Source organism: Notamacropus eugenii, chromosome 3 (assembly GCF_028372415.1).
Source record: "Notamacropus eugenii isolate mMacEug1 chromosome 3, mMacEug1.pri_v2, whole genome shotgun sequence".
Lineage (NCBI taxonomy): Eukaryota > Metazoa > Chordata > Mammalia > Diprotodontia > Macropodidae > Notamacropus > Notamacropus eugenii.
The window spans coordinates 302,306,547-302,332,389 of NC_092874.1; the positions used below are offsets into that span (position 1 = coordinate 302,306,547).

Consider the following 25,843-nt stretch of genomic DNA (forward strand, 5'->3'; position numbering starts at 1 on the left):
CTAGCTTAAATGTCTGTAATCAGATAATCTCTGCTATAAGTCAGTCAACAAAGTAGATGCCCATTGAATAAGAAGTGACTAGACAGATTGTGGCCTGTGAATGTTACGGTGCGTTACAGTGCTGTAAGAAACTATTAATTTGAAGACTGTAGAGAATCATAAGAAGACTTCTATGAGCTGATGCAGAGTGAATCAGTCAGAACCAGGAAAACAGTATTCACAATGATTAGAACAGTGTAGCTAGAAACAACAGAAAGAAAACAGTTGAAACTGAATGCTACAAAATGATGACTCAATTGGGCTTCAAAGAAGGAAGATGAGAACCATCTCCCAGCTTCTTTGCAGAGGTGGAAGACTATGGGTATAGAATACTGCATGCAACGTCAGACATTTTTGATATTGTGGGTAACTTTGCTGAACACTTTTAGATACTTTTTGTTAGAAGACCTTTTTTTGCACTCTTTGGTTTTCAGTAAACCTTGCTCCTCCTATTCAATATTAAAGGAAATAATTTCTAGAGTTTATCATGTGTCTACATGGAAGACATTAGACAGATTAATTTCAATAGAAGGTAATTATGTCCCATGTTGGGAGTGCCTGATATGAGGTAACTCTTTGGAAGGGGGAAGGGAGAGTATATCAGGAAATGCATATGATATAAAAACAAAAAGATACTAATAATTGTTTTAAAGAGAAGGTTGGATTACATAATCTAAGAGTTCTTCCATCTGTAACTAGGATCAGCAACTATGATGCTGAAAACATTATTGCTCATGTGATAGAGGTGGAAAGAGATGAGGTGATTTGTCTAAGGTCACACATCCACCAAGTCAAAGAGCAGGTGACTGGCCCCGTTCCTGCTGAGATCCGTGTCACTATTCTTTACAAAACATCCACAGTCACCCAAGGCTAAGGACAAATCTTGATTCTTAGGAGGAAAGGTACTGTCATTGTGGTGAATGATGTGGGGACAGATGGAAGTATGTACATACAGTCGGGGCTGTGTCTGGAAAACATGCATACCTGGGATGTCCAAAGATGTCCCTGGTTCCAGTCTGTGATGGCAGCTAGTGTGAGAGGCTGATGGGTTGGGTGGGTGGGGCCCTCTCAGAACTGACACTCAGAGTAGGTGCTTGATAAATGCCGATCAATCAATTGAATCCCCAAGGCCTCTGACTGGATGAGTCTCCCAGAGTCAGCAAGGTAAAAGTGAGGCTCTCCCAAGAGAATATGAAAAACTCTGGGGCAGAAGAGATCCTCAGAAAGCTGCTTAGATGAGTCTCTCTGAGAGAGTCAGGGTAGTTCTGGACCTGTACTTGAAGCCTTTCTGTTTGACTTTCCTGCCAGAACTTGGGGTCCCTGGGTGTGAGGCATCTGAGGAGGACTCAAGCATATGGAAAAAAATACATCTTTCCCAACAGATTTTTACTTGGAAATTAATCTGGCACAATTCTCAAAGGACTTAACTTGGTCATTCATTACCAGGACTACTCATCTCTGGGCCTCAGTTTCCCCCTCTGTAGTATAAGTGGCTTGTCCTCTGAAGCCCCTCATTGGAAAATGAGCAGATTGGCCTCAATCATCTGAGGGGACCCTTCCAGATGTAACTCTGCTAGTTGGCCCTGGTTGACCATCCCAAAGGAGACAGATGTTTGCTCCTTCACTGGATTCTACCTTCAGAAGTCAAATTCCCAGGGGATTCTGAGTAAAAGGTTCTCCTGAGCAGAAGGAATGCTAATGAGCTCTCTGTCTTTATTGGAGGAGATGATATGGGAGACATACATGCTGAGCTCCTTCCTTTTGTGTGCCTGCAGAGAGAGAAAGCCAACTGCTAGCCATTGCCCCATCTTACCCACCTAGCCTGCCCTGTTCTCTCTCAGTATCCAACTGCTCCACGTTCAGGTCTCCAAGATATACAAAAAGTAGAGAATGGTTCCTGTGAACTAGGAGTTCTGGGGATCAATTGGGGATACACTGGGACAGTAAGAGGGCCCCAGAACAAGTAAACAGGGGCCTATTAAACCACAGCTTTCTTAGGGTTATTGTTAAGGGCTGCTCAAATGCACACTGAGGGACTTTCTCCAAATGCCAATTTTTGTAGAGCCAATAATGCCAAACACTGATTTGGGCTCTCCAGAGTGTTTGTGCATGCTGCTGAGCAGGCAGACCTCTAAACACCCCCCTCCCTCACCTTGAGCCGTTTTGTGTGGGTGTGAATGGGAGCATCTTTTTTATTTCTTTTCTTTAATAGGGAAAGATACCTGTGAAATAAGCCTGCAAATCACACCAGAGCAGAGGAAGCATTGAGACCTGTGTTTGAGGCCCAGCTTGGATTGGTTTTGTTACTCTAGGCTCATGTGCTAAGGAAAGGGGTCTTTACTCTGAAGCCCATGAGCCAATGAAAGGCAAAGGGATGCGATGGGAGGCACATGGGCCTGGCCAAGAATTGAGGGGATGACCTTCCCAGGCCCAGGTCTCTCACTGACTCCCTGGGGGACCTTTCTCTCTCTGGGTCTTACTTGTACAATGGGGCAGTCAAGGTGAAAGGGATCATGGTCCAGCGGACACATTCCTTGGCTCTAATCAGAGGATGTGGGTTCAAAGTCTGACTATGATATTTGTTATCTGTGGTCTTCATCAAGTGAGATAACGCATGGGAAATGCTGCACAATTTGCCACATAAATGTGAGCTGTGCTTATGTCTGATGACCTCTGGGATCTCTTTCACTTCAGAAGCTTAAAATTATAGACCAATTGGGCTGGAATGAAAATGATGCCAAGGGGAGGAATTGGGGGGAAGGTTCTGTGCTAGGTATATAGTAGGTGCTTAATAAATACCTCTTGATAGAATCAAACTGAAATACAGAAAGGGAGTTTGGAGATCGATTGAGGAGGGCCTTGAATGCCATGAATCTTGTTTGGTTGGCAATGGGAGTTGTAGAAGGAACTAAATCAGTCCAGGACTTTCAATTCAATTAAAAAATGGATTAGGCTGTCCTAGCCCATTAGGAAGTTTCCCTTGGGGCTTCTGCATCATCCTTAGCAGAGGGTCAGATTTGGCACATGGGATAAGGTCCTGGACTATGAATGAGGAGGGGAGGGAACTTAATTCTAATCCTGCATGTAACACTGAGGTTACTTAACCTCTCCCAGGCTCAGTGTCCTCATCTATAAAATGGGGATATTAACACCCCCATATCCAGGGCTTTCATGAGCATCAAATGCGATAATATATAAAATACTTTTATAAACCTTGAACTGCTATAGAAACGCTAACTACCCCTCACCCCACCCCCATTACTACTATTACCACCTCTGTGACTTTGGGTAAGTCCCTTCCCCTGCTCTGGGCCTCTGTTTCTTCATCTGTAAAATGGGGGGAGGGGTTTGGACAGGTGACCCAACTCCCTCTAAATTCATGCCTTGAGGGTGAGAACTTTTACTTTCACTTTTGTCTCTACCCCCAGCACCCAACACAATGCCTAGCTTAAGAGCTCAGGAAGGAGGTTGGAAGTACAGCTGGTCTCTGGAGTTAGCTGAGCAGAGTTCGAATTCCATCCTGGATGCTTATAATCTCTTCAGCCTAAGTCTCCTCTGCTGTGAGGGGCTCGGAGGGTCCTTCTACCTCTGGAGCTAAATGGAATTGTGGGAGGAGGCTTCTTCCACAAATGGATGTTGGCCATGACTTCAGTGACCTTTGAATACCAGACCATGTGAGGATACATTCAGAACGAGGAGGGACTACAAAGGTCTTGGACATCAAGACTCCTATTTTACCTGGGACCTTGGACCCCAGGGATGCTAAGGGAGGTGATCAAGGGCACCCAAATAGCAAGTGAGAGAGGCAAGATTTGAAGCCCTAGCCTTTGCGAGTTGCCTGGGATGTGCCCAAGGCCAACCAGTCAGTAGGTGTCTGAGGCAGGACTTCAGTCCACCATGCCAGGGTACTTCTTGGGCAACGCATTCTCCTCTTCAGAGCAGACATTTCTTGAGAGTTAGAGGTTTCATGAGGCAGGATGGAGTTCTTAATCTGAGGTTCAGGAATCCATAGACAAATTGAATTTTCTTTGTAGTCTTGTGTATTCTGAGCAGGGTCTGTAGACTTCCCGAGAATGGCTGCGGGGCCAATGAAACACAAATGACTCACCCCAGTGGGTTCTGGGCACAAAGCAGACCCTCAAGAGACACTTTGAGAGAGAGCTGAGCTGATCTAAAAGACCCTGGCCCACTTGCACACTCTGTCCCTGCCAGGGCTGGACAGTATAGACGGCAGATGCTCCTGGGCTGGAATGGGACAGGCAGCCTACTTCCTGCCCATCCATTCACCAAGCAGTGGCTTGAGGCCAGGGATTCCTGAAAGAGAGCTGCTGTCACAGGGACTTCCCTCTGGTCAGGGGGTAGATGGGCTGCAAATACCACAGGAAGTTCACCTATGAGGTCTGGGCCCTTGAACATTCTAAAGCCTGGTACTCCCACTGAGCCTGGGATGAAGGGCATGCTGGAGACTCTCTCCATCCTTTATCTGCCCATTACTTAGCACAGTGCCTGGAACATACTAGGTACTTAATAAAGGCTGGTTAATCTGACTATTGATACTTTACAGAAGAGAGTATTAAAGCTCAAAAAAGGAGAGTGAGCTGCTGGCCTAAAATCACATAGGATATAAGGATTTGATCTGGGATGAGGATTTAGTTAAACTCTACAAATGTTAAATTCACATAGTGTGCATGACCTAGAAAGCTAAGGCAAGATGGACCTTAGAGATGATATAGCAAGTGTGTTTTTAGCCAGGAGTTCAAGAACTTAATAACCCACTGATAACTGCATTTCAATCAATTAGCTTTCTTTGTAATCGTGTATATTTAAAACATCCCTCTGAACAGGGTCCAGAGGGGATCAGGACATAAAAATGGCTTAGGATAGCCACTATAGCCCAACCCTCTCACGTGACAAAGGAGCCCCCAGAAGTGTCTGGTGTGTGCCAAGGTCACTAACTGAGGTCTTCAGACTGCAGATTCAATATCCACTTTTCTTAAATGGATACCCTGGGCAAGTCCTCACTAAGGACAAGAAAGGGAAGGAAGGCACAGGCAGAACACCACTGGCTCCAGAGTGAGTGAGCCTGGGTTCGGATCCTACTAAAGCATGCATTTACTTCTGTGACTTTGGGTAGACCTCAGTTTCCTTCTCTGGACAAGACAGCCATGGAGACCCTTGTGATCCTTGCCGTAGGATCCCGCATTGTCGTGGTGCATGTCGCTGGGAGAATGAATAAACCAATGGTGGTGCATGAATGTAGTGGTGTGAGAAATGATGAGTATGATGATGGAGACATGTGACCAGATCTTCATGAACCAATGTGGGGCAAAGTCGGCTGTGCCAAGAAACCAGTCTCCATAATGACAGAGACAACGTCAAAGGAAAGAAGAGCCCTGGGCACCCCCAAATCAAAACTGAGTATTGCAAATTGCCCAGAACAAGCTCCCAAGAGGATGCTGCCCCTGCCTCTTCGGAGCTGGGAGGTCCACAAGGCGTGCACATCCTACAGGGTTTGGACTTTTTCGATGTCTTGATCAGTGACGATTTTTTTAATGGTTGGGGGGTGAGGGAAAGAGTCATAGAAAAATAACCGCCATCGAATTCTAAGGTGATAAGTCTGGAGAAGAGTCCAACATGGGCTGAGGGATTTATGAAGCTGGGAGATCAGAGAAGGCCTCACAAAGTAGGGTTCTGATGGAAGAGAAAGAGGAGAGAGTGCGGACAAAAGCCTAGAGGCAGGAGAGGACAGGAGGAGAACAGAGAGTAGTTTTAATAGTAATGATAGCTAGCACTGATTAAGCACTTGAAAGTTTGCTCAACATTTTCCACGTTATCTCATCTGATCCTCACAACATCCCTTTGAAGTATTGAGATCATCTCCATTTTACAGAAGAGAAAACTGAGGCTAAGGGACATGAATCCCTGGATTCGAACCCAGCACTTCCTGACTCTCAGTCCAGCACTCCCCACAGCTACACCTGGCCGCCTAGGAGCACAACATTCCATGAGCTTCCCTGACCCTGCACCTCCCCAGCAGCCCCAAGAGCAAGGCCCTGCAGGGCTTATCAGCTCCAAGAGAACAATGACTTGCTCAAGGTCACACAGCCAAGGCTAGGCCCGGCCCTCCCATCCCAGGGCAGGGCTTTCCCACTCCTCCATCCCCACGGGAGGTGGTCTATCACATGAGCGGTTTGTTCCCCTACAAGCTAGACCAGCAGAGACTCCAAGGACATAGGAGGATTTTGTCAGCTGCCACACCCTCCACACAGTCTGAAGTGGAGAGCTGGAGAAGCTGGGAGCTGGGGAAGGGTCCTGGAGTGAGAGGCAGAGGGCCTGCGGATGCCTCAGGGCTCTGTTCCCTCAGCATCCCTGCCCACAAAAATGCAGTGAAAGGTAAGAATGGGATGGGGGTGGGAGGGAGGAAACACAGTCCTTGGCATAGCGAAGCTACTTAATAAATGCCTCGTGAATTGAATGGAGCTGAAATAGGGGAAAGGAGGTTAGAGACAGATTGTGGAGAGCCTTGAACGCCACGAATTTTCGTTGGTTGGTAACAGGAGCCATTTCTTGAAGCAAGAAAGATGTGATCAGCCAGGCACATTCAATTCACCTTAACAAGTGTTTACTAAGCTGTGCTAGCCCATCAAGAAAACTCCTGCGGCAGGAGTGTCCAAATGTGCAGGAACTGAGGGATCAACTCATCCCGGGGAGAGGCAGTGTGGCTCAGTGGAGAGAACGCTGGTAGCCTGGGTGGCCCTGGGCAGGCTGCTTACACTCTCTTAACCTCAGTTCGATGATGCCACAACCATCCATACCACCCATATTGGGAGAATCAGTGAGATCACCTATGTAAAATATTCTATACAAACCTCGAAGTATCATAGAGAGAGGCTGGCTTATCAAGACTGTCATGTTGGACAAGTCTCTTCCCCATCTGGGCTTGTTTTCTCATCTGTAAAATGAGGGGGTGGACTCATTGGCCTTGAGGTGCCTCCACCTCTGGATCTAGGATTATGTGGGGGCAGCTGGGGGTGCCACGGTGGATAGAGTGCCAGGCCTGGAGTCTGGAATTCTCATCTTCTTGAGTTCAAATCCAGCCTCAGACACCTACTCGAGTCCTATGTTCGGTGCTGGGGAAGTACAAGGTTTAGAACAATCACAAACCTTGACCCCCCAGAACTAACAGGCCATGAAGAAGTCAGGACATAAACCCATTCCACTGAACTCAGCCCAACTCAACTCAGTGATCATGCTGGGTACCTGAGAGCAACAGGGAGAGCAAACAAAGGGCCCCAGATGAATCTCTGACATGAATCAGCATAATTAGGAAACACACCAGGTCATTGAATAGTAGCCTAGATCAAGATCCCTCAGACGCCTTCTAGCTAGTCCAGCCCTCTCATGTTACAGATAAGGAAACTGAGGCTCAGAGGGGCAAGGTGGAACAGGAATCAGAGGCAGCATGTGAGCTCAAGGACTCTGCCTCTGGAACCAGAGCTCTTCCTGTGGATGGCTCCACCATGCCTCTGATTCTGGGATGGGTTGGACCTGGTGAGTGCCCAGTTCTCCTCCAGCTCCGAGAGCCAGTGAGGATGCTCTTCAGGGTTCTCAGGTTGGAGAAAAGACCATGAGCATGGGACAGAGAGGTCAGTAGGCCAGTGTGGAGCACTGAATCAGGAGTCAGGAAGAATAAGGCTCAAAATGGAAGATTTGAACCGACAATTACCAAGGTGAAATTTGTTTGATGTCCCAGTTTTTTGGATGCTTGCACTCAGGGAATAATCCTTCTTTTTCTTTTTTTTTGAATAGCTGTGGAATGTGGAATAAGCTGGAAGGGAACTTAGAACAAGGGATGTGAGAACTGGGAGGGATGTTAGATCCAATACCATTCGGGCTAAAACTCCTACATGTCATCGCTTATAAGACTCCCTTCTCCACCCCACTAGTTGCTGTTATAAACTTATCTGGTACATGTTGATTCCTTCGCTTGGATTTCAGCCTGTTGAGGGCAGGGACAGATTCTTCTTTGTCTTTCTCAACTCTGTGCATAGTACAGTGTCTGTCTTTTCTTCTCCACCTTGGGCTTATGATTTCATTGGAGTAGGGGGTTTCTGCTGGAGAACTACAATGAAGATCAGCTCCTTCTTCCATTTATGGTCCAAGAGAGCTACCTGGGGCCCTTAGAGGTTAAGCGACTAGATCAGGGTCACACAGCCAGCAATGTCAGAAGCCATACTTGAATCCAAGACCAATTCTCTACCCATTCTGCCATGCCCTCTTTCCCCTGACACATGGGAGTCCTTTAATATTGCTTAGTTAATTGGAAGGGTCAGAGTAGGTGAGCTCATCCAGGTGAACTGAAGTACAGTGGGCTGGAGATAGGAATTTTGAGTTGGGAGACCTCATTTCAGATCTTGGCGCTGTTATTGACCTGAGTGACTTCGGGTGAGTCAGTCAATCTCTTTGGTTTGCAAATCTCTTAATGAAGATATTGGCCCAATTTGTCTATGTGATGATGGACAGCCTCCAGGCCTGAAATGTTCTCCTTTCTCCCTTCCTCCCACAAGACTCAGCTCAGCTCCCATCTCTGTCCTGTCCTGACCCCTCCAGGATGCCTTTCCAGTCAGGCTGCCTGGGTACAGTGGTTTGCAGGTTTCCATCTGTTTAGGATGTGAGCTTCTTTGGGGCCAGGCACAAACAGGAGCTTAATAAGTCCTTGTTGATGGACTAATGTCCAGTTCTCCATCTAGGCCCTTCATTTTTAAAAATGCTTTTCTCTGTGCAGGGCAGCACCTTCTACCCTCAGGGAGGCTGGGACTTTTCAGGGCCACATAGCCAGCAGGTATGAGAAGTGGACCCTGAGCCACCTGGAGCTAGACCTGATTGCTCCAGGACCCTTATGTTACAAATGAGAGAACTCAGAGAAAAGCAGTGAAGTTACTGGTCCCTGGAGGGTTCCCCAGGGAGTCAGGGGCAGGACCTAGACTTCCTCCTCTGTCTAAATCTGACACTCTTTCCTGTATGAAAGAAGAGGAGTGAGGCCAGGGAGGGAAGAGGAAGGTTGTGAACACAGCCCCCTGGGTGGCTAAACACTCATCCTTAAAAGCTCATTCATCGTGCCCCCCAGCCCAAGTGTGAGGCACGTCAAAGAGTCCAGTAAATGGTGGAGCCCAGGCTCCAAATCCTTTCCTTTTCTTCCTTCCTGTTCCCTATGCTAAACATATGTATTGGCAGTCTACTCCCAGGCTTCATATGCATAACGCAGAGCAGCAAAGCCGGGCTGTTTTCTAGAGAAAAGCAGAAGCTATTTCCATACAGAGCAGTTATCTGGAGACGCTGTTTGCTCAGGTCTGGGTTTGCCATGGGAGACGACTTATTTGCAATCTGTGGGAATGTGACGAAGCCAGCCGAAGGAACGGATTGCAGAGATTTCACAGACAAGGGGAAAAGGCTGGTGGGGGCTGGCTCTCCACCCTCTCCCCCCAACAGCCACCATTTCTGTCTTTCCTTCATTCATGGCAAGATCTCAAAAGTCACTTGAATGTATTTTCGTCACAGAAGACTTGGATAACGTTGGAGGGAAGAAAGCTGAGGAGGACAATAGAGAGGGAGGGAGGACAATGGTGTAAATGAAAACAAAACTGAAGGCATCAGAATTCCGATGAAGAGCAGTGATCAGTCTGGACTGTGCAGGCCCAGTGACCCCCCTCCATGGAGAGGTGGGACTCCAGAGGTGGGATGGGGAGGGCTTAGGCATTCAAACCTTGACTTTGTCACCAGCAAAAGCTTGATGAAGTAGAGGGGGAGGGATATCAGCAAGGAACTGTCAGTAAAACTTTAAAAAGTGCATGAAAATCAATTAAATCACTCCAACCTATTCCTGTTTGTTTTTCTCTGGCTTAGTTGCGTGGGGACCATGGGGTGGACAATGTCCATTCTAGAGGACAGAGTTGAGCTGAATTTTGAAGAGTTGGCTGCAGGGACTAAACTCTTGGGCCACACTCAGTCTTGGCCACCATCTGTGACGTCCACTTGTGTCAGAGGCAGTGGAGTGCCTGCAGCCTCCTGGTCTTACCCAGGCCCAGAGAGGACAAGGCACTTGCCCAAGGTCACACAGCATGTTCCCCCAGGCTCTCTTTCCAGGACCCTTTCCCAGCTCCCAGCTTCCCCAGCTCTCTGCTGCAGACTGTGTGCAGTCTGTGCCAGGTGGAGGGAATGTCTCCTTGAAATCCCTGTTGTCAAAGCTTGTGGTTCATCAGCGTTAGTGGAAATGATCCCAAGAGACAAATGCCACCCATGGGGATGGAGGGAATGAGAAAGCCCTGCCAAAGGATGGGGGAGGGCCGGAGCCTAAGGTTAGCTGTGGGACCTTGAGCAAGTCACTGCCCTCTTGGAGCCTCAGTTTCCTCATCTATAGAATGTGGCTGGTAAGCTCTGCACAGCCTTGCTCTCAGGGCTGCTGGGTCAGTGAGACCGGCAGAGAAGGGACAGGGAAGCTGCCAGTTCCCAGCTCTGACATTCTGTCAAATGCAGCAGTATCTGCAAAGTCACTTTGCAAATCTTCTAGCCCCGTACAAATGCCTCCTCGTCTTAGGGAGCAAGGCGACACAGTACTCAGGATGATCGATCTGGAATGGGGAAGGTCTGAGTTCAAATTCTGCCTCAGATACTCTACTAGCTGTGTGACCCCTGACAAGTCACTTAGACTCTCTTGACCTCACTCTCCCTACTTGTAAAATGAGGATAATAAGAGCACCTATTTCCTACCCCTACCTGGGGTCATCATGAGGGCCAAATGTGTAAAGTGCTTTTCAAACTTTTACATGCTACTGTATCATCCTCCTCCTCCTCCTCCTCCTGCTCCTCCTCCTCCTCCTCCTCATCCTCTAGCAGTTTTCCAGGGAAGTCAATGCTGCCTCCAGTCATCTACTGACTCACGAGAGCTGGAAAGAACCTTAACAAGCTGATATTCCACCTGGATGCTTTTGTAAATTAGGATACCACAATCAGAGTAGGGAAGTGATTCAACTAAGGTCACACCACTCTGGCAGCTGAGACCGGACCCATAATTGTGCCCAAGGCAGGAACCCCCGTCAGCAAGCTCAGGAGGGGAAAGCATTCCCAAACCCAATGGAAATTAGATAACTCTTCCTTAAAAAAGAAAAAAAGGGAAAAGGATAAAAAAAAAAAAAGATCCCAACTGCCTCCAAAGCATTTACCACTTAAAAACCTTTTAGTAAGACACATTTTGAATTATTCCCACATGACTTAAAATTACCCTTTCTGATTCCCTGACCACCTCACCCTAAGCTGACAAGCAAAAAACAAAGTTTCAATCTCTCTATTTCTCCAATTCTGTACATTTCTTTCAGAATGATGAACATCCTGCTTAGTGATCACAGCCTCTGGGCCATACCAGCTTCTCCCTTGTTCCTCTATTTTCCTCTTGGGGACCCCAGGCTAACCTGAGCTGCCTTCCCCTTTTGAGCCTTTGCCTCTCTATAATATGTCCAACAAATCAAAGAACCCATGAGGAATAACAATGTTGATGAGAGTAACAGTATTTCTGTAGTGAAGCTCTTTCTATATGTTGTCATTTGATAAGAAAGTTACATAAAAGTATCAGCATTCCAGTGTAGAGATGGGAGCCACTGGGGCTGGGAGCCACAAATTATCATTACCCTTGCTGTGTCCTGATTTGCCTATTACACAAATAATACTGAACACATGGCTTGTCCTCAGCTAGAGACGGCATCCTATTTTTTTTAAATAAGACATTCGCACTCCATTCCTCTCCAGAATGAATTGTGGGTGCACTTAGTCTGCTTAGATATATTAAAACACATACTCATGCACGTGCATACATGGAGATATTAGAGAGACGCATAAAGAGAGCTAGCCTGAGAAACATCTCTCTTTGCATGAATGTATTAAATCACAAGCCATATTAATGGGAGTTTGGGGCATACTCAAAGCAGGCCATATAGGCTGTTAGGAATTCTATATTCCAGTTTGTCCAAAAGCTCATTGGTCAAGGAACCCTTTTGGGCTTTAAGTAGACTGCTGAAACCCAGAATAGAGGGGTTTCTCTGGGGGTGTTCTGGGGGGCAGCATAAAATTAGGATAAAGGAGGTAAGGGGGTGGTGGGCAGAGATCACAAACACTTTGGAGTAGCTGACTTTGACGGCTGATTTAGACAATCAATAGTATTTTTCATAGTAAAAAACAAAAATAAAAAATAAAAAACCCAGGTGAAAAGTAATTGTCTATGAAACATTTTAATTTTTAATATATTGCAGGGAAAAATGTCTCTAAGTACAAACATTTCCCTACAGATGTGTTGCATTAAAAGCAAAATACAACCAGGGAAAGTCACCAAGAAGCTGTGAAAATGGGGTCAGCAGCTGTCACCAAAGCGGGATGGCAGCTCCCACACCCAAGTTGGAGGCCAGCCTTTGGCTACTTGCACAGTGCCATTCCAGTCCTTTGCCAAAAAGAAAAAAAAGGTGGAAGTGAATATTGAGGCCCCCAAAATGTGTTCGATCTGCTCCGGTGGCCACGTGGCAAACCTACAAAGGCAGAGCGTGCTCTCATCTGAACAACTGGGCAGGCTGGCCTCCGAGGGGGCGCTTCCCTGTCTGCACATTTAAGATCCCCCTTTAGAAGAAGAAAGAAGCAAGAAACTTCCCCTCTCGGGTATCCTAGCCAATATATTTTACTGTCTACAGTCAGCAACACTCTTTGAACATACCAAGGAGAGGAGAAGGTCTGCCTGTTTGGAATTTCCAGGACCAGCAGAGATCTCTACAAAATATTGGAATAATCTGAGGTGTTATGGAAACTCCAGAGGCCTCCGTCAGCATCCCCACACCAACAAAGACAAGGCCCCCATGAGACCCCCTTGGTAAGGGAATTCTCAGATGCTGGCCAAGGCTAAAAGGATCTGCTGCATTTTTGACTTTGGAAAGAATGCCAACCTTTGATGGATGGCATGCTTCCAGTAACCATATTTGCTGGGTTCAGTCCCAAGTAAAATCTCATAAGGGATCATTCAAAAAAATCGCACTACTCCCACCTTGAGCCCAATAAGCAAGTTCATCACTCTCTTTCTTAGAGATCAAAGGAGAGAAGTAAAAGTTAATTTTTTTTCTTTTCAAGCTGTTTTATAAATTGGCCTGAGAGGCTGTGAAGTCAGGTGGGAAGGGTTCAGGTTGGATAGCAGAGACACCTGGGTTCCAGGCCCAGCACTGCCACATGCTAACCTTTGCTCCCCCAAGCACTCCATCTCTCCTGGTCTCAGTTTCCTTCTCTGTAGAATGACAGAAATAGACTAGATGAACTCTAAAGCTCCTTCCTGCTCAATGTCCCTTGTTCTAACATCTGTTCAAGGTCTAATACTCTAGCTTGGATACGTTCTCTTCTAAAGTCCCTCCCAGATGGAACATTCTATATTTGAAGGTTCCCTCTCTGATTTGAAATCTCATTTTCTAAGGCCCGTCCATGTTAACATCCTCTAGTCTAAGGTCTCTCCCAACCCTGACATTCCACAATGCTATGATTTTTAGAAATGACTTCAGTGTAACTGAGCTCTGTCATGTTGATAAAAATCAAAATAAAGTGATGTTTTTTAACAGCCTCTGATAAAGCACTCTGAGACTGGATCTGGCCTCTTCTAACCAACTTGACAATTTGCACATTGATCAAATTAACTACCTACTCACCCCATTCCCAGAGTCAGAGGCCAGTCATCCCCTTCACATTTCTGCCTGGCTTGAAGCCAAGAGAAAATGCCTATCTGATGCTCTAATTAGTAGGCTCAATTGCCCCGTGCCCACCTCCTGGCTGCCCCAACTGTAGGGGATTTGGGCCAAGTCTACACAGAGAGTGGAGCCTAGGCTTTTGCTGCTCACAATGCACCCAGCATCATTTCAGCTGGAGGATGGTGCTTTCAGACCCTAGAGGGGACATCTCCAGTGATTTGGGGGCTGCCATCTGTTTGATGAAGGGTAGAAAGAAAGAGTCCTGGAGCAACTGTCCCTCTGAGCAGTGTATTCTAGGGGCACATAGTCAGTCACTCATTGAGAAACAGAAATGCTTCCCTAGCTAAATGGATGGGATTTCCTAAAGCCATAAAGAGGAAGAAGGAAAGAAGATGAAGATTCTTTTCTGGCTGCCAGAAGCAGGGTGGAAAATGTCACATTGTCATTGGAACAAGCCAGGGACAATCTGAGGATAAAGCTGAAATCTCACCCTTTAAAGCTCTCCACCCAGAGTTTGAAAGAATCACCCCAGACACGCTAATTGCCTAGGATTTTGTTTTCAGAATATTCACTTGGATGATCTGGGGCTGCTGAACTGATTAATTTTCTTTGCCTGCTCTTAATGATCATTTCCCATTTCTGAAATCAGGAACCTGAAATCTTTGAGAGAGAATAAAAGCCACTGGGCTTCCTGGTGGCTTTTGCAAAGAGAATTCCTGCTCTCCTCTACCGAAATTCAGGTTGTCACCGCCAAAGATGCCCTTCCCTGGTGCTCCTTAGCAGAAGCAGCGCAGTGTGTCTCTGCCCAGGGAGAGCAAGGAGAAGCTGGTACTGTTCACACTAAGCATTTCCGGCAATAGGGCTTCAAGTTCAGAACACAGTAAATCATTTCAAGTGAGGAGGTCAGCTACCTCCCATGGACATTAGAGGAAATTTTAAAACTCGCATTCTTTTTAACATTCACTGTCTAGGCAAAGCACTGTAAATCCTAAACAGTTTCAATTCCAACAAAAGCCCATGGATGTAACCTGTAAATGGCTTGGTGAAGATTCAGACAATTGTGGTTGGTCAAGCACATGTCTACAAACTTGAGTTGGCATGTATATCTCCTTCCAGAAACATGCCTGACCTTCAGATGTTGGTGTGTCCGTGACTTCAGACAAATTGGATGCTTTGGCATATTTGACACTTATATGTGCATGCCCATGTTATAGATTTATTCCTCGAAGGGACTTTAAGGATCACTGGGTGCAAACACCCTTCTCATTCTACATATAAGGGAACCGAGGTCTCAGGAAGGAGGATATCTTGACCAAGGTCATATAGGATGTAAATGGGCAGAGTGGAATCTGAACTCAGATCCTCCCACTCCAAATGGAACTCTTTTACCACAGGATCATGGTGCATATCACCAGCAAGCATGTGGGAGGCGAGCACACCCACATCCCAAAGCTGCCATTCCATCCAGGTCCTGGGCAATTCTTGACAACAATGAAAAAAACCCAGAGAACAACAGTGAACCTCTGACAAACCCATCAGTCAGCCCAGCAAACTGATGCTGAATCATCCATTGCTTGGAGAACAGACATCAGGCGATTAACGTACGGCCAATAAACAGTGTCTCTCCTACATGGAACAGTTTCCCCAGAATCACTCTGGGAGAGGACTTTCCAAGTGGTATGTGGCTGCTGCATTCAAAGACTATTTGCAGGGAGTCGGGCATCATGAAGCACAATTTATAACGCGTGGACCATCCTCCATAACCTTCCCTCCAATCCTGCCATTTTATAGAATAGCTCGTTGTTACCACCTTCTTAAAAACCCTATCCATCACACAATGGCCCAAAGCCTGCCATTCCAAATCCCTACTACAAGGAACCTCTCCTGTTCTCTGCTGCCATTCCCTTGGCTACACAGCTCCAAGACCACTTTTCAAAGTTTCTGCCCAGGGAGCAAGTGACCGGTTTATTGGCCAAGCTAGGCCTTGGGATGCTTCCTCAGCACACTTGTTTGGGTTTCTTTTATTGTGTACTGCCAGCCCCCCAGAAGTCTGCTAAGGGTCCGCCTCAGCAGCAGCATTGCCCCGTGGGCCCCAGCAGATCCCTTCTAACAAGGCTCACCCCCTATTCATCTCCTCAAGCTGCTTGTGCCCTGTGCAGCCCATTCACTTCAGCCTACTTTTGTTCTTCCTCCTCCTCCTCTGGTTTAATTTCATAATTGTTTACAACTTAACAAGCTGGGGCTTGGAGCAATTAAGAAGGGGCCTTAGAAATGAGCAGAGAGTGGAGCCCCCTCTGTTGGCTGAGAAGTCCAGCCAAGTGGTGGCGGGAGGCATCCATTGCCACCGAAATCCTATTTGGCAGAGGCTGAGGCTCCAGGGCTGGGGGGGGGGGTCCCCTTTTTGGGCCTTCTCAACTCCGGGGCACTGCTGCTGGGCAGAGTGAATGTGAAAGCAGCTTCAGCCTTCTCATGAGAGGAGGACCCCTTAACCCTACTCACAAGTTAACAGACATGCCGCAGGGCTGCCACAGGAGAGGGTTCCCATCATGACTACCAGGGATAGAATAGAAATCAAATCTGTGTTCTATTTGTCTGAATGATTAAAGCTTACTTGGGATTCATGAGCCAAGAACCAGTCCTCAAGATGCATGAATTCTAGAGATCTCCTGGGAGAAGGGAAAAGTTTTCCAGATCACTGGAAGCCAACTAGTAGACCTCGAAATGCCCTGGGCATTGATGTCTAGTCCCCAAAGAGGATAAGGGAGAAGCATCTGCTGAGGGGCATCTCCATCCCCAAACACACACACACACACACACACACACACACACACACACACACACACACACACACACACACACACACACACACACACACACCCCACTGGCTAAGCCCAAAGGAAATAAGGTGGGAGGAGTGAGAGGTCTTAAGAACTCTGGAAAAAGAAAAGTAACTTTGCTGGCAAAGTAGAGAACAGTCCTCCCTGACCTGGGCAAGCAGGGGCCTGAACAGTCAGGTACAGATTTAGAAAAATGCAAAAGGAGCCGGGACCCTTAGCCTGTGCTCCCTCCTTTCCACACCCGCATGCACGCACGCTCATTCATTCGGAGAAGTCAGCCTACCTTGAGACCCCCATCCACTGGCACGCCCCCAGCACCCGGAGCATCAGGCAGGGCAGGGGAAGAGGAACAAGTCTGGAGCGGAGAGGGGATGGATGCAGGCGCTTTGGGGACGGGGGAGGAGGGAGGGAGGAAGGACAGGAGGGAGGGGTGGCAGGAGATAAAGGGGAAGGAGGAGGGAGGAGGAGGGAGAAGGGGGAAGAAGGGGGAGGAAAAAGGGGGGAGGGAGAGAGGAAGATGGGAAGGAGGGGGAGGAGGGAGGACGGAGGAGGAGGAAGAGGAGGAGGAGGAGGGTTCTCGGCTGGCTCTCCTGCAGCTGCCTCTTTGCGGAAAAGGTCAGAGGTAGCCAGCCCGTGGGATAGTGGACTGACTTCCCTTTAGAAAGCTCGGTCTCTCGGCTTCTGTGTGTGTGTGCGTGTGTGTGTGTGCGTGTGCGCGCGTGTGTCTCCCTTGTCCCTCCTTCTCTGTATATTCCTTCCATTCTCTCACCCCCTCAGTCTCTCTCTCTTCATCTCCATCTCCTGCTCCCCCGCACACTCTGCCCCCTCAGGCCCCCAACCTGGTCCCCAGGACTCGGTTCAGACTCGCACCCCCCCAACGCTGGCAGCTCTGGGTCACTCCAAAGGAGAGGCAGAAGCCCAGAGGGGCAGCCTTCCCGGCTCGGCCGCCTGCCCTCCAGCCCTGCGGGCGGGGAGATCTCCGGGGAGGGGGGCTCCGGGATCCAGGGATCGGACCCGCAGCACCTCCTCCAGACTGGGGGTGGGGGAAAGGAGGGAGGGAGAGGGAGGAGGAGGAGAAGAGAAGGGGGAGGGGAAGAAGAGAGAAGGGAGGTGGAAGGCGTGAGATGGGGTTGGTGGGGGGAGGAAACGCGGCTGCGGAAAAAGGGGGGAAAAAGCCAGGCAGGCAGACGGGCAGGCGGGCGGAAAGACACACAGATAGTCGGTCAGACAGTCAGAAAGCAGCCATGGGGGAGGGGCAGGGGGAGGATCCCGGAGGCCGGCGGGGAGGAGGAGGCCAGGCCCCCTCCGGGGGCTCACTCACCTCCTGGGGACCAGCGGTTGGCCCCGAGCCCGCTCCCGCGCCTCCTCAGGTTGGGGCCAGAGCCCACGCACCCTTCCTCCTTTCCCCAACCCCTCCCACCTGGGCGGGGGTCGAAGCTGGCATTCCGCCCCCCCCATTATCCCCCTCTCCATCTTTCTCCCGCCTAGGCCGAGCTGGTAGAGATGGAGACCCTAGAAATCTCCCCTAACCCTGTGTCTGAGAGGGGCGCCTTGGCCCTAGAGGGTCCAAGATCTGTGAGAGACCTGCTGGCCAAGAACTCTGTCTTTTCCCTCCTGTCCAGACTTCTTTAGGGGGCTCCGGGTACCTTTCCTGGGGTTTTGGAAAGAGTGTAGCATTGAGAATCCAGGACCTGAATTTGAATCCCAGCTTTCATTATCCTGACCTCTGAACCTTGAGCCAGTCCTGCTCCCTGGGCCTCAGTTTTCCTGTCAGTAAACCTAGGGGTTTGGATGAGATGACCTTTGCAATCCCCTCCAATTTTAAATCTATAACTCTGTGGACTCAGCTTCCCTAACACTATCTAGGAATGAGGTGACTGGAGGGGGGTCAAAAACCAGCTGTAAGACCCCTAGCCTCCTAGGGTCTAGGACAAGGGTAGGGCTCAGCTTTCCTTTGGAATTTCCCAGCACTGGGCTGGGAAAGGAGATAGGGAGAGGTACCCTATCTGTGGCCACTTTGGGGAAACAAAGCTATTGGGGTTTGAGGGAGGCTGCCCATCACTGGGATTTAGCGAAGGGAGAACAGTAAGCAAAGCCTCCCTCCCGCTTCCTGCCCCTCAGTGACCAGCAAAGCTGCACCCGAAAGTTGAGGAGGGAGAAGCTGGCACTTGGCAGCCCTCTCCTCCTTGGATCCCTAACTCACTTCTTTCCAGTGCATATGGGGTCCTTTAGGTTCATCAACTGTGAGAGTTGGCACAGACCTTCTCCATTCCTGAGTCTAGACCCTCTCAATTTGCACATGGGGAAACCAAGGCCCAGAGAGTAGAGTGACTGGTCAGGGTCCCATGTACCATGGCTATCCTGACCAAGTGGTCAGGGCTCAGGACTCAGGACTCAGCATTTTGGGCCCTTGTCCAGCTCTTAAGTATTTCCAGCCAATTTGACTTTCATTCAACAAATATTTACTGAGCACATCCTATGCAGGAGGGCCACTGGCTTCCCAGAATGCTGGGAAGGTAAAGTGGAAGGAGGGGCACTGCAGACTTTCCTAGGCCAGCTTCCCCTGGCTCCCTCCCCCAACTACCATCATATCCTGGGACACTGGCAGTGGTAAGCAAAGCTGACTTCAAGGGGCAGTCCCAGCTGTGGGGGCACAAGCATGAAAACACCATAGAGAAAAACAGTCACTTAGCACCTCCTTGTCTTTAATGAAAGCAGCATGGTGGGCACTTGAGGGGAAGACAAAGGGAAGCAAGGCAGGGCAAGGCTTTTGTCCTAGAGTATCTGTAAGGCCCTCCCAGCTCTGCCATCCCCTGTTCTCAGGCCCCTCCCAGCTCTGACATCCCCTGTTCTCAGGACCCTCCCAGCTCTGACATCCCCTGTTCTAAGGTCCCTTCCAGTTCTGACAATCCCCTTTTATAAGACCCTTTTCAGATCTGACATCCACTGTTCTAGTTTACGGTTTTTCTCCAGACCTCCCATGAGGCCCCACTTCTATGACACATCTTGAAAAGGTGTCCTCACCAGCTACCTCCTACCTGTTGTGACTCTGGGACTCAGTTTCTTGCTGTGTAAAATGAAAGGACTGAGGGCAACAGACCCTGAGGTCTCTTCCTGCTCTGGGTAATGGCCCCATCCAATGGCCTCTTCTTGCTGTCTCTACAGCCTTCAACACTCCAGGCCTTGTCCTCCTCATTCTCTATCCTCCCTGGGTTCCGGTGAGTCTGGCCTCTCTTGTTTGCCCCTGCCTCCTTTGTGGCTACTCCTCCCTCTGGGCTGCTGGGCACTGACTCTAAGTGCTGCCAGGGCTTCATCCTGGGCCTTCTCCTCCTCTCCCCTTCTTCTCTCTCACTTGGGGAGGGCTCCGTGGGCATCTATCTCTATGCCAATGACTCCTAGGCCCATTTATCCAGCCTGTCACCTTCCTGAGTTCCAGCCCTACATCAGTCAGTTAGGAAACATTTATTAAGCACCTACTATGTGCCAGGAACCGGGTTAAGTTCTGGGCCTGCTTTCAAGGAGTCTAGTGGGGGAGACAACATGAAAATGCACAACAAAAACTCAGCTGAACTAGAGATAGGAAAAGTTGTCTATAACCACCAGAGGAAAGGCTCAAGAGCGAAGTAGAACCAGGAAAGGCTTCCTTTCCAAGGTGGGATTGTTGCTGGAATTTGAAGGAATCCAGGGGTAACACAAGGTGGTGATGTGGAAGGAATTCTGGGTCTGGGGGACCACCAGAGAAAATGCTCAGAGCCTGGGAATGGAGCACCTTGTGGGAGGAGCAGCCCAGAGGCTGGAGTCACCAGGGTCAAGAGTAGGGGGTGAGGTGGAAGAAGACTGGAAAGGGAGGAAGAGCCCAGTTAGGGAGGACTTTGAACACCAAACAGAATTTTATATTTGCTCTGGGAGGTAATAGAGAGCCACCGGAGTTTCTTGAGTCTGGCCTTTTCAAAATGGATGTTTCAAAGGCATCTCAAACTCAACAGATCTATAAGAAGATGAGACAGCCCAGAGGTAAATGTGACTCCGAGTGCTAGGCAGGTTCTGAGGAGAGGTGATGAGGGCAGGCTTCCTGAAGAAAGAAGGGCTTGAATCAGGTGTCAGAGAATGGGGACAATTGAATAGGGCAGCAAGGGAGACCAGGGTGACAGAGATAAGCTTGAGAAGAGGCATGGAGTGGGGATTGGGAAGTGGGGGGACCATAGTGGGCATGTCTGTTTGGCAGTGAAAAACAGTCTGGTTGGAGTGGAGGACTTGGGGGAAGGGAGGATACTTCTGCTCCTTTGGGATCCAAGATTTCAACGAGGTAGATATTTGCTCCCCAAATGTAGATAGCAACCCTTCTGCTTCAAGAGTCACTGTGGTTGAAGGAGTCATACCCCACTCCCTGTGTGAGCAGAGCCGGGCTGGTTCTCCCAGTCCATCATCCCCAGGCTGTGGTCAGAGCCTTCTAGCTGGGCAGGGCCTAGCACAGCCTGGATTCCTTCTTGAAAGCCCACTTTTTCCCGAGGAGGACTCAGGGCAGGGAGAGGCTGAAAGTTCGGAACAGGGTGGATCACAATTTAGAAGGATAGAGACACAATCTGTTCAAATCAGGATGGCTGGACAGAGATGTTCCCAGAGGGAAGCAGTTGGAAGGAGGATGATGGTTCCCTCCAATTACTGGCTCTAGAAAAAGTCCCACCCTGGATGGGACCATTAGGGCTGTTTACAAAGGCAAGGCCTTCTTCTAGAAGGCACCTGGACCTAGAACAGGATGTCTTCAACAAACATTTATTGAGAGGTTCTTAAGTGCCAGGCACTATGCCAAGCATATGTCAAGAGAAATCACTCCCTGCTCTACTCACTGGTCAGGGGTGATGAGGAGAGGATGCCTTCTCACTAAGCTTTGGTCTGTGTGAGTGCCTGGCTCTTGGAGCCTGTGACAGTGTAGGATCACCATCCCATGGCCCTCAGAGACCCTGACATTTGAGATGAGGGTTTCCTCTTCACTTCTACTAATCCCAGCTTCCTTCAAGATTTGACTGGAGTGCTGGGTCCAGTGCAAGGGTTTTTCTGGGCTCCTCCCTCCTTAGGGCCCTCCATGCCTCCAAATTCCATGCATTCAATAGATTATTTATTAAGCACCAAATCTATTCTGGGCACAGTGGTACAAAAATGAGATTCAAAAGAGCAAGAGCACTTGGAAGGGAGGGGAATCCTGGGAAGGAGAGTGTCAAGGATGGAGAGTGCACCTGTAGGGAAGGCCTTCACCATGTCTGTTCCTATAGCCATGGGGTTGTTGGTTTGGTTTCTGTGAATTAGATGGCCTTTGAGGGCCCTCCCAGTTCTAGATGGAGGATCCTACATGTGCCCTTAGACAAATCCCTTCCCCTGCCTGGGCCTCCTCTGTAAAATGGCCCTTCTAGGTCTATGAGGCTGTGAACTTCTGGGAACATGACAAAATCACGAGACCCACTTCTGGTATCTCCTCCCTTCTCTTACTGGATAGCTCTTCTGGTCAGGAAGTCAGAGCTAACTCCAAAAGACCAATAGATCCATGCTCTCCTCCATGTGGGCATCCTCACCCCCCCCAACCATGCCTGCCCATCCTGTGGCACCAATATCCATTTCATCCCAAAGGTGTGCCAGAGGAGGTCTCCCCACTGAGCTGGGGGCCTTCCTTCCAAAGGGCTACCATAAAGTAGCCTTTCTTCCAAAGGACTCTTCATACATTGGCCCTCACTCTCACTTTGTATCCAGTCTATCTTCTCCTTCTGTTCCCGCATGATAAATTTCTATGATAAAAAACTCAATATTGACTCACCTTCTTAATTCATCACAGCCCCCCTATGCCTATCACACACCTTCCCATGCCCTTGGGAAGATGTTCTTATGTTTCTTTAGAGACAATAACACTGCTTGTGTTGAACTCAAATCTCTGTTATCACCCCCTCCCCAACAGAGGGAGCCCCATTCTACCCACATCAACCTGCCTCTGATAGTCAGCTCATTATGTCTGACTTCTCTCTTTTCCTTTCTCCCCTCCTCTTGGTTCCCCTCCCTTCCCTTCCCCTCTCCTCTTTTCGCCTCTCCTCTCCTCTTACCTTCTGTTTTCTCCCTCCCTCCTCCATCTTCCTATATCTGTCTATCTCCCCCTCTCCTCTGTCTCTGTCTCTATCTGTCTCTCTGTCTCTGTCTGTCTCTTTCTAGAGAATAAGGGAGCAGCTTGAAGCTGCCCAGGTCTGCCTGTTTGTTTCCTCTTCTGGCTGCCAGTTTTCTGGGCATGATAGCTCTGAGGGTGTTCACAGAGAAAACTCACAGATGGTCCAGAGATCTGTTAGGAGAAGGCCTGCCGGAGGGCTGGGGACTCACTCTCTCCATAGACTCAGCTATCTTTCTCAGAGGGGACAATGCCAGGGCTTTGGGGAAGGGTCTGCTGTGTGCCCTGCCCTGGGCTTAGGCCCTTGATCCAAGGTACATCTGGAGAAAGCAGAGGGACCAGGTCAGAAAACAGAGTGGGACATCTGGTGATGATGATGATGATGATGACAAAGGGGGGAGAAGGAGAAAGAGATGCTGCAAGACATGTCAGGAAAGAACCCGCAGAAAAGAGCAGCCAAGCTGGCAAATGGAGCTGACGTGCTGCTCCTAGGAAAAAAACCAACAACCTATTAACAGAATGAATGCTGTTACTAATGGAGTTTGATGGAAGTATCACACAAAGCATCATGGACAAAATAAACATGTATGGGCTCTGGGAAGCACCAGCTGGCAGTCAAGAGGCTCGAGGGCCTTCTGGTTCTGCCACTGACATGCTGTGGACACGTGGACAGTCAATTGGATCAAAAACCATGTAAGCACCTACTATGTACCAGTCACTGTGCTAAGTGCTGGGGATACAAAAAGAGACAAAAGATAACAACTGCCTTCAAGGAACTTTTGGTTTAATGGAGCAGACAGCTTGCAAACAAATATATACAGAGGAAGTTATGTGCAAGATAAAGGGGAAAGGTACTGGAATTCACAGAAGTTGAGTACTGCTTCCTGCAGAAGGTGGGACTTAAAGGAAGCCAGCGAGTCAGAGAGGAAGAGAGAGAGATGCATGTCTGAAAGTCCTAGAAAATGTTTGGAGCTAAGAGATGGAGGGTCTTGTACTTGAAGCATCCAGGAGGTCAGTGCCTCTGGATCAAAGAAAACATGTCAGAGAGACATACACAGGAAGACGAAGGAGAGAGGGAGAAAAAAGAGAAGAGAGTCCAGCACAGAGCCATGAGGAATATCCATAGTCATTGAGTGTGACCCAGAAGAAAATCCAGATAGAAGACTGAGAAGAGTGGTCAGATTGGTAGGAGAACGAGGAGAGAGTAATGTGAAAACCTAGAGAAAAGAGAGCATTTAGGAGATGGTGAAAAGCTTTGGAGAGGTCACGAAGGATGAGGATTTAGAAAAGTTCATTAGATTTGGCCATCAAGAGATCACTGGTAATTCTGTAAAGGCCAGTTTTGGTTGCACGATGAAGTCAGAAGCTAAACCATAGAAAGTGAAAAAAAAGAATAAATGAGAGGAAGTAGAGGGGTCTATTGCAAATGACCTCCTCAAGGGGCTGAGCCACAACAGGAAGGAGAGATGGGACATGATCATCAGGACTGATGGATCAAGTGAGGGATTTTTGAGGATTGGAGAGATATGGGCATGTTTGCAGGTAGTAGGGACCTAGCTATTGGATAAGAGAGATAATATAAACATAAATAAATGTGGGGATGATATGGGGGCAATCTTGGAAAATATGGGATGGAATAAGATCACTTCTGCATGGAAAGCAGTAACTAGGCTGAGTATGGGGGAACGGGTAAAGTGGAAAAAGACCAGAGAAGTAGGAAGGGGCCAGTCTGCAAAGTGATTGGAAAGGAGGTCTAGGGAATATCTAGAGTTTATTGAAGAGGAAGGCAACACAGTCAGGCCTACACCTGAGAAAAATCACTTTGGAAACTGAATGGAGGATGTCAGAGCTTAGAAGGGGGATTTTAAAATGTTGTAGGAATGACATATTCTTAGAAGATGGTTTTGAGTTCTAGAGCTGTTGTCCACTTTCTGTCTGCCTTACTTTACCTCTCTGTGCTCAGTATTTCACTCCACCAAGTGAACATCCTGACTCTTGTAAGAACTGATGTAGGGAAGGCATTTTGTAGGCTTCAAAGAAGCCTGAGGTACTGTTCTCACTATCCATTCAGCTACCCTAAGGGTGGAAGGAGGGTCTGTGGACACTCTGAATTTAAATAAATGACCTGACCCAAGGCCTGCACTGCGGAACAGTTGAACTGAGTCCATAGGCTGATGCCAAGTAGCTGCTGAAAAACACATGGGAGCTTGAGGCCCAGTTATAGTTGGGAAGGTAGCCAGAGCAAAAGGAGAGTCATAGCACCCAAGTCAATCTTCAGGCTGACTTCCTCTACCCCTATGATCCTTTGCCCCAAAGCCAGGAAGTGGATGAAATGGGATTAATGCAAACCAAACAAGTCAAACCTGGCTCTAGGGTCAGGGCTCATCCCCTCTCCATGCTGGTTTAATGGATTGCCTATTTGGTGATTGGTTCTGTGACTCTGGGAGAGAATAGCCAAAGAGAAGATATAGCCTTTTCTCCCAAGGGCAAAACTTTGCACCCATCTTTCAAGGCTCAGGCAGGATGCTCTGTCCTCCAGAAAGCTTTCCATGATACCTCAGATGGAATATATGTCTCCTTCCCATAAATTAACATAGTCTACTCCCTCATCCAACCAACTCCCCATCAAACAGCTCTATCCAGCTAACCAACCCCCAACCAAATCTCTCCATCCAGGCAATTTCCCTTCATAACCAGCCTCCTTTTACCTTTCCAGTCTTCTATACTTTATTCCCTACAATGTATTCTTCAGTCCAGTGATAATGACCTCCAGGCTGTTTCACAAACAAGAAATTCCTGCTCTGGGCTCCAGGCATTTTCTCTGGCTGTCTGCCATGTATGGAATGCTCTCCCTTTTCATCTCCACCTGTTGCCTTCCCTGGCCTCCTTCAGGTCTCAACTAAAATCTCATTTTCTAGAGAAAGCCTTTCCCAACCCCAGTCCGAATGCTTTACCTCTTATTTCTTGTTATTTCTTCTCGTACATAGCTTGTTTATACATATGTGTTCTCTCATTGTCTCCCTAGCTCCTTGAAGGCAGGGATTGTCTTTGGCCTCTTTTTGTGT

General features: G+C 48.4%; 1 protein-coding gene across 2 annotated transcripts in view; it reads right to left on the bottom strand.

The window, feature by feature from the left end:
* Nucleotides 1-18,034, bottom strand: part of MPPED1 (metallophosphoesterase domain containing 1) — a 104,344-nt gene extending 86,310 nt beyond the window's left edge. The window contains exon 1 of one of the 2 annotated variants that reach the window (XM_072596362.1): nt 17,958-18,034. The gene's annotated coding sequence lies outside the window, so the exon portion shown is untranslated. Of the gene's footprint in view, nt 1-16,919; nt 17,455-17,957 lie in introns of those variants that run through there. The other variant, XM_072596361.1, reaches the window with a different exon arrangement.
* Nucleotides 18,035-25,843: the final 7,809 nt, after the last annotated feature.